The 9,698-nt window shown below is 46.9% G+C and overlaps 1 long non-coding RNA gene across 2 annotated transcripts; it reads right to left on the reverse strand.

Moving 5' to 3' along the window:
- Positions 1 to 4,641: 4,641 nt before the first annotated feature.
- Positions 4,642 to 9,184, reverse strand: LOC135506008 (uncharacterized). 2 transcript variants are annotated; one of them, XR_010450327.1, is made up of 2 exons: positions 8,249 to 9,184; positions 4,642 to 4,873 (listed from the first exon to the last, which is right to left on the reverse strand). It is a non-coding gene; the product is annotated as an uncharacterized LOC135506008 (long non-coding RNA). The 2 variants fall into 2 exon arrangements; XR_010450328.1 differs by lacking the exon at positions 8,249 to 9,184 and adding an exon at positions 5,094 to 6,973.
- Positions 9,185 to 9,698: the final 514 nt, after the last annotated feature.

Raw genomic sequence — 9,698 nt, forward strand, 5'->3', positions numbered from 1 at the left:
AGGGGGCTGAATAATTCTGCACGCCCAATTTTTCAGTTTTTGATTTGTTAAAAAAGTTTGAAATATCCAATAAATGTCATTCCACTTCATGATTGTGTCCCCCTTGTTGTTGATTCTTCACAAAAAAATACAGTTTTATATCTTTATGTTTGAAGCCTGAAATGTGGCAAAAGGTCGCAAAGTTCAAGGGGGCCAAATACTTTCGCAAGGCACTGTATATTGTATAAGTACATCCACAGTTGGTGTATCAGAAAGCAATCCTCTCTGCGTGCTATTGTAACCGTTTCGGTGACATATGCAGCAGCGCTGGAATATGTTGAGCCACAGTGAAGCCATGAAACATCCCAAATCCCATTAATATTACATTTTGCTGTAATAATGCTTCTATTCCATAGAGGTATCATTGTGAATGGCCTCCCAGGGAACTATGCAAGCCAGGAATGTTGGGAGAGTTATGGCCGAGACAGAGTAAGGGTGAGAAGGTGCTCTCCCCTCCTAATAAGATCTCATGGAAATTAGTTATCAATAGTGTATACTTTCAACAGAAATATGTCATTGTCCAATTTGGTAATGCACAAAATGTCTCAACCCTCATAGAGTAATTGCAATGGTGGGGGCATGTATTGTGCTAGATATTAATGCAATTAATTAAAAGCACGATGTTGTCACTAGTAAACACCATTACACATAATAACAATTCAATTCTAATACCCATAGTGTGGTATATTGTTTTTACAATCATAAAATGACAGAAAATTGCTACAAAACACATCGCCGGCTGCCAAAAGTAGTTTTACAGGCACAGTAAACACATATGATTTGAATTTATCTGATTATTTACAGCCCAAATGAGGGGATGAATCTCATTCTGATCTGCTTTGGACTGGTAGAGACCGAAGGAGAGTCGTTGTAACAAAGACACCCAACACGCAGAGAAAAATGTGCAATATCATTCTATGTTTATGAAACAGACTACCCTGCTGTAGGATAACTGTTTTCACAGTGATTTAACAGCAGACGGGTGGATCCCACCCTCTCTTAGGCCGTACCAGGATGACTGGGGTTAGTGTTATCATGTTGATTCACATTTCTCCCTGTTATTTCATATCCCTGATGCCTGTTGGCTGCAGCACCAGTGGGCAGGGATACTGAGGGACAGATCTGCCATGCCCAGAAATATGAAACAATATTATTCAACCACATATTTCTTTTAGAACACCATCCATTGTTCAGTCATGAGTAGGGCCAGGAGTTTTGCTGTCCACGTAACATGTAACCTGAGGACATACGCACTTCGAAAACAAGCTGCTATCTAGAACCTAAAAGGGTTCTTCAGCTGGCACACATGTAGAACCCTTTCCCAAAAGGGTTCTACCTGGAACCAAAAAGAGTTCTACCTGGAACCTAAAAGGGTTCTGCTATGAGGGCAGTTGAACAACCCTTTTGGAACCCTTTTTGTCGAAGAGTGCAGCCAATAGCTAATGCCCATTCTGGTCAGCTCACATGGTCAGGAAGAACTCTTTCAGTTCTGGATACTATAAAGTGACAATTAGTGGCATTGGCTGAACGTGGATGAATGTGTTATTGTGTTATTTTCTAGTTGCTGTTGGTCTTGTTTTGTTGTTGTTTATCTGCGTGGTTTATGGTTTGCTTCTTTTAGAAGCGCTGTCCACTTCATAATCACGTTTCTCTCCCATCAAATGAGAACATGAAGCCTCCGCATCTGTCACACCCTCCTCTTAATGTCTCCCGATCTGTTATTTGTGGCATTTCTATCTTCCGCAGGATAATTGCATCTCATGATATGGGTGACTTTGCAAAGCTTTATTTATTCTTTTAAGTCCAAAATTGTCCACATGCTTTAGATTTGCTATTTATACAATTTTGGAGCTGGGTTTTGTCTCAGTGATTTGGTAAATACCATAGTCTTAGCCTTTCTGACTCTCAGACCTCACTTAGAGGGCCAGAGAATAATGATAATCATTGTGACACTCATGACAGTAATAAGTGTTTTGTACTAACATTTCAAATGACTTGGCATGTGCAGGTATTGTGGTAATTGTCGGTTTGAGTCTGAGGAAGGTAATTCATATCAAACTAGCTCTCTGGAGAGTATCACGGCCACCCATAACTGATTTAACTGTGTTATTACTGACAGCTACCAGACACAAACACAGACACAGAGCTCAGCTTAAACACACCCTGAGCATGGGACATGTCACCAAGAACTTTCAACACCCTTCTGAAAGGCCATTTTCAGTACCTTGTGTTGTGACAATTTACAGGAAAAAGTAGGAATTATGGCACCTACCCTGAAAACCAAAATGAGTCATTAGGACTCCCCCGGAACATCTCCGAGGACATTTTTAGGATGTTCTTGGGACATTGTGTCATATTCCCCTGGAAGTTTTTGTGTAGTTCCCAGGTTGTCCCATGGACATCACCTGATGGTCGCAAACAAACTTCATTACACATCATCCCTTGTAACTGTTGCCAACCCCATCAAGGCCATGATTGGTGAACCACTGAGCCATTCACACAGCTCTTTGTCTTTTAGCAATGCTAGGCACACACAAGCAGTGCTTTACACATAGTGTTTTCAACGTACATATTTTTACTTACTTTGATATACGATTACAGTCCTCACCTGGGATTTGAACTCACAATCTCTCAGTTCACGGCATTCCAAACGTCCTGCTACACCACCATGTCTGTATCAATGACTGATTTCACCTGTAGGCCTATTCCTACTCTTTGCACTTCAAAGTAAATCTCAACTCTGTTAAAAATACATTCAAGAAAAACTATTATATTTATCATAGTGATTCAGGAGCAACGTTAAAACAGAATATTATGCCCCACCAACATTAGACAACTACAGTATACTGAAAATCCAAACTCAAGTTGCTCAAATAAGTACATGAAATCAATGAATAATAATCAGATTATCTGATAACTAAAATAGCTGTGCAGGTGGTACTATTTTGCTGAGTGCAGATGGGTAATGAATGTGTAAGGGAAATTCTACAGACTTTATAGTTCAGCAGAAAGATCAGCATACTCCAAATCCAGAGGTTAGGAGTTCAAATCAGTACTAGGATTAAATATATTTATACTACTTTAGCTGAACAGCATAACACTTACCTTAAACCCCCCATACCATTTCATTACTTTACTTATAATGGTTTGGGACACCTGGGAACATCACGGGACAAAAATGTCCAGGGACCATGACACAACATCCCAAGAATGTTCAGGAGACCTTCAGGGGACTATGACACAATGTCCCAAGAACGTCCTCGGGGCAAACTGGGAACGAGATAAAACCTCCAAGGGACCATGACACAATGTCCCAATAAAGTTAAGGGGATCTTCAGGAGACTATGACACAACGTCCCATGAACATTCTACAAACGCTCTCAGGGACATCCCCATGACAAACCGGGAAATAGACAAAACATCAGCCACGCTCAAGATCCTAAACGATATCATAACCGCCATCAATAAGAGACAGTACTGTGCAGCTGTATTCATCGACCTGGCCAAATCTTTTGACTCTGTTAATCACCACATTCTTATTGGCAGACTCAACAGCCTTGGTTTCTCAAATGACTGCCTCGCCTGGTTCACCAACTACATCTCAAACAGAGTTCAGTGTGTCAAATCGGGGGGCCTGTTGTCCGGACTTCTGGCAGTCTCTATGGGGGTGCCACAGGGTTCAATCCTCAGGCCGACTCTTTTCTCTGTATACATCAATGATGTCGCTCTTGCTGCTGGTGATTCTCTGATCCACCTCTACGCAGATGATACTGTTCTGTATACTTCTGGCCCTTCTTTGGACACTGTGTTAACAAACTTCCAGACAAGCTTCAATGCCATACAACTCTCTTTCCGTGGCCTCCAACTGCCCTTAAATGCAAGCAAAACTAAATGTATGCTCTTCAGCCGATCACTGCCCACACCTACCCACCCGTCCAGCATCACTACTCTGTACGGTTCTGACTTAGAATATGTGGACAACTACAAATACCTAGGTGTCTGGTTAGACTGTAAACGCTCCTTCCAGACTCATTAAGCATCTCCAATCCAAAATTAAATCTAGAATCAGCTTCCTATTTCGCAACAAAGCATCCATAACTCATGCTGCCAAACATACCCCCGTAAAACTAACTATAGTACCGATCCTTGACTTTGTCAATTTCATTTACAAAATAGCCTCCAACACTCTACTCAGCGAATTGGATGCAGTCTATCACAGTGCCATCTGTTTTGTAACCAAAGCCCAATATACTACCTACCACTGCGACCTGTATGCTCTCGTTGGCTGGCCCTCTCTTCATATCCGCCGCCAAACCCACTGGCTCCAGGTTATCTATAAGTCGTTGCTAGGTAAAGCCTTATCTCAGCTCACTGGTCACCATAGCAGCACCCACCCGCAGCACGCACTCCAGCAGGTATATTTCACTGGTCACCCCCAAAGTCAATTCCTCCTTCGGCCGTCTTTCCTTACAGTTCTCTGCTGCCAATGACTGGAACGAACTGCAAAAATCACTGAAGCTGGAGACTAATTTCTCCCTCACTAACTTTAAGCATCAGCTGTCAGAACAGCTCACAGTGTGACTATACAGAGGCGGATGCAAGATGCAAGCAACGATGGTTTAATGAATACAGTTTACAGCAGCAACAGGACAGACAGACTGTACTCAGACGGAATCCGACCCAGGGACTCGGGCGCATCTTCCGATGATAGCGTGCTGAGAAATCCAGGGGAGTGTGTCCGGATGGGTAGGAAGGAGCACAGCAGATAATCCACACAAGGGCGGCGAGAGAAGAGCACGGACACACGACACAACCTCAGGGAAGAAACAACGATCTGACAACAAGAAACACTGGTTACAGAACATATAAATGGAAGATAAGTGGTTCCAGCTGGCGCAGACAATCAGGCCGAGATTGGGAACCACGCCCACACAAACACGGGAGAGAGAGAGAGAGAGAGAGAGAGAGAAAGAGAGAGGGAGGCAGTGGATTCATGAACCGTGACAACCCCCCCCCCCCTAGGAACGCCTCTTGGTGTTCCCAGGCGAATTTACCTGTCGATTGAAATCATCGATAAGGGAGTGATCCAGAATGTCCCTAGCAGGCACCCAACTTCTCTCCTCTGGGCCGTAACCCTCCCAGTCCACCAGGTACTGGAATCCGCGTCCCCTCCTTCTAGAGTCCAAAATACGATTGACAGAAAAGGTGGGTTCCCCATCAACAAGTCGTGGCGGCGGGGGAACCGGGACCGGCGGGTTAATGCGTGCCTGAAACACAGGTTTTATTTTAGACACATGAAAGGTAGGATGAATTCTCCTATACGCCGGAGGAAGCTTGAGCCGGACCGCCACCGGACTAATGATCCTGGTGACTTTGAACGTGCCGATAAATTTGGGGGCAAGCTTGTTCGAAACGGATCGGAGTGGAATGTTCTTAGTAGAAAGCCACACTCTTTGACCAATGACGTATACCGGAGGCTTCGACCGGTGGCGATCGGCCTTAGCCTTGGTGCGCGCCCCCACCCGGAGAAGAGTCTCACGGGCTCTGCTCCATGCGTGACGGCACCTCTGGATGAAAGCGTGAGCGGAGGGAACAGTGACCTCGGACTCCGTACTGGGAAAGATAGGTGGCTGGTAACCTAAACTACACTCAAACGGAGAGAGACCCGTGGCTGCCACTGGCAACGAATTGTGAGCGTACTCAACCATAGAGAGTTGTTGATTCCAGGAAGAGGGATTCTTAGAAACCAAACATCGCAACACTCTCTCCAAATCTTGGTTGGCCCTCTCCGTTTGACCGTTGCTCTGGGGATGAAACCCTGAAGACAGGCTGACACTCGCTCCCAGTAACCTACAAAACTCTTGCCAAAACTTGGACACAAATTGGGGCCCCCTGTCAGAAACTACGTCCATCGGCAGGCCATGTAAGCGAAAGACGTGATCCACGACAGTTACCGCTGTCTCCTTGGCAGATGGTAATTTAGGCAAGGGAATAAAATGAGCCGCCTTCGAGAACCGGTCCACCACGGTCAAAACAACCGTCTTGCCCTGGGAGGGCGGGAGGGTGGTAACAAAATCTAGCGCGATGTGGGACCAGGGTCTCGAAGGGACCGACAGCGGTTGGAGTAACCCATCTGGGGGTCGATTAGAAGTCTTCCCAGTGGCACAAACCGAGCAAGCCAAGACAAAACTGTGAATGTCACGAGCCATCAGTGGCCACCAAAAGCGTTGCTTAACCAAAAGCTAGTGCGGCTGACTCCTGGATGACACGCTACGTTGGAGCAGTGCCCCCACCGAATAACATCGGACCGACACCCCTCCGGCACAAACAACCGATTAGGCGGGCAACCGGGCGGAGGCGTTACCCCTTCTAAGGCCGTTTTGACCCTCGATTCAACCTCCCATGTGAGTGTGGAGACCACTAGGGTCCCGGGTAGGATGCACTCGGGAGTGGATGGGCGTTCGGAATGGTCAAAAATGCGAGAAAGGGAATCGGGTTTGACATTCTTGGAACCCGGGCGATACGAGAGAGAGAAGTCAAAACGTCCGAAAAGAGTGCCCACCGCGCCTGCCTGGAGTTGAGTCGCTTGGCGGTTCTGATATATTCCAAATTTTTGTGATCGGTCCAAACTATAAAAGGTACCCCCGAACCCTCTAACCAATGGCGCCAATCCTCCAGTGCTAACTTCACTGCCAACAACTCTCTGTTGCCAATGTCGTAGTTGCGTTCCGCAGGTTATAACCGATGGGAAAGGAACGCGCAAGGGTGCATCTTGTCGTCAGAAGAGGAACGTTGGGAAAGTACCGCACCTACCCCCACCTCTGAAGCGTCCACCTCCACCACGAACTGACGCGAGGGATCGGGAGCTATGAGGATGGGAGCCGAAACAAAGCGGCTCTTGAGTTTGGCGAATGCAGCCTCGGCTGTATCGGACCACCTGAACGTGACTCTGGGGGAGGTTAAGGCGGTAAGAGGAGCGACTATCTGGCTAAAGTTGCGAATGAAACGCCGGTAGAAATTGGCGAATCCCAGAAACCTCTGTAGGGCCTTACGGGAATCTGGGCTTGGCCAATCCACCACAGCCTTAACCTTGTCAGGATCCATGCGAATACCTTCAGTCGAGACAATGTAACCTAGGAATGGAACGGATTGTGCATGAAAAATGCATTTCTCCGCCTTGACAAAAAGTCCATTCTCCAACAACCTCTGAAGCACTCGTCTGACGTGCTGAACGTGTTCCTGGAGAGAAGAAGAAAAAATCAGTATGACATCCAGGTAAACATATATGAACTGATCAATCATATCTCTCAGCACGTCATTGACGAGTGCCTGGAAAACCGCTGGGGAGTTGGATAGCCCAAAAGGCATGACCAAATATTCGAAGTGCCCTCTGGGGGTGTTAAACACGGTCTTCCATTCGCCCCCCCCCCCCTTATGCGAACCAAATGATATGCATTACGTAAATCCAACTTAGTGAACACGGATGCTCCCTGTAACCTTTCAAAGGCTGAGGACATCAACGGTAAGGGATAGGTATTCTTCACTGTGATGTTATTCAACCCACGGTAATCAATGCAAGGACGCAGAGATCCGTCCTTCTTCCCCACAAAGAAGAACCCCGCCCCCGCTGGAGAAGAGGAAGGACGAATGAATCCAGATGCCAGAGAACCAGAGATGTATCTCTCCATAGCCTCCCTCTCAGGAACAGAGAGTGAATATAACTTGCCTTTAGGCGGAGACTCACCTGGCAATAATTCTATTGCACAGTCATAGGGACGATGCGGAGGAAGAGAAGCAGCACGGGACTTACTGAACACCTCCTTCAGGTCGAGGTATTCAACGGGCACGTTAGACAAATCCACTGCCTCCTCTAGAAACACAGAATAAGACACAGACGAACAAGCAGACACTAAACAGGACTCAAGACACTTGTTACTCCACATGGATATAGAGTTATGACCCCAGTCAACTCTGGGGTTGTGTTGGGTGAGCCAAGGGTGGCCGAGAACTAATGGTGCAAGGGGTGAGTCCATGAGTAGGAATGATAGTGTCTCAGTGTGATTGCCAGAAGTGATGAGTGTGATAGGTTCAGTGGTGTGAGAAATGTTGGGGAGTTCTTGACCATTGAGAGCATTGACGGATATCTTGTGCGTGAGTGAGGTGATAGGAATCTGGAGTTTGTGAGCGAGCTTGAAGTCCATGAAATTACCCTCTGCTCCTGAGTCCAGTAAGGCTTGGGTGTCGTGCGTGTGGGTGGCCCATCTTAGTCTTACCGGGAGGAGAGTAGATGATGAGGTCTTCTCTGTGGTGACACCACCTGATAGTAGCCTCATGCTTACTACCGGGCCTGATCTTTTACCAGGCAGGAGTGGATAAAGTGGCCCGCTCTACCACAGTAGAGACAGAGTCCTTGGGATCTCCGCCTCTCCCTCTCTTCCCGGGAGAGGCGAGCTCTCCCCAGCTGCATGGGTTCGTGAGCGGAGGCTGAACTGGCCGTGTTCCCGCCGCTGGCATGCCAGCCCTCCGTGTCGTTATACGGTCTGTTAGGGCATGCTCGGCGGCCAATACGACTCAGACGAGCGTCGACCCTCAAGGCTAGTTCCACTAGTCCATTTAAACTCCTAGGAAGGTCCAGAACATAAATCTCCTTCTGGATCCGGTCCTCCAGCCCATGCAGGAACATGTCCCACTGCGCCTCCTCGTTCCACTGACTCTCTGCGGCCAGAGTGCGGAATTGGATGGAGTATTCCGATACTGAACGGTCTCCTTGGCGAAGGTCAGCGAGTAGTCTGGCCGCCTCCCTACCCGCCACGGCCCGATCGAAGACCCTTCTCATCTCCTCGGAGAGTGTCTGGAAAGAGATGCAGCATGGGTCCTGGTTCGCCCACACCGCCGTTCCCCAAAGAGCCGCTTTGCCTGATAGCAGTGTGAGTACGAATGCTACCTTAGACTGTTCACGGTTGAAGTTCCGTGGCTGCAACGAGAAATGCATGGAACATCTCGTAAGAAAAGCTCTGCAATAGTCAGGATCACCTGAATAACCCTCTGGTGTCGGTAGCCGTGGCTCTAGCTGGGAATCCGGCTCTGGCGGGGCGGGTTGAACTGCCGGTGTAGGTGGCGCAGCGGAACCCCTCAGATGTTGCAATTGTTGGGTCAGCTGGGATAGAGAGAGAGAGAAAGAGAAAGAGAGAGGGAGGCAGTGGATTCATGAACCGTGACACACAGATCACTGCACCTGTACATAGCCAATTTGTAAATAGCCCATCCAACTACCTCATCACCATATTTATTTGATTTATTTTGCTCCTTTGCACCCCAGTATCGCTACTTGCACACTCATCTTCTGCACATCTATCACCCCCGTGTTTAATTTGTCATACTGTAATAATTTCGCCACTATGGCCTATTTATTACCTCACCCCCCTTATCCTATCTTATTTACACACACTGTATATAGATTTTCTCTATTTTATTACTGACTGTAATATTGACTGTAATTTACCCAGTTATAGTGTGTTATAAGTTATAGTAAGTTATAGTCTGGCTTTGTTTATTTGCATTATTTTTGACTTGAGGTTTTATGAGCATCAACACCCTCTAATTATAGCCTGTCATTGATGCTACAGCCTTCTGTTGATTTATTCATGTTTTTTTTCAGA

This window comes from Oncorhynchus masou, chromosome 19 (assembly GCF_036934945.1).
Source record: "Oncorhynchus masou masou isolate Uvic2021 chromosome 19, UVic_Omas_1.1, whole genome shotgun sequence".
NCBI lineage: Eukaryota > Metazoa > Chordata > Actinopteri > Salmoniformes > Salmonidae > Oncorhynchus > Oncorhynchus masou.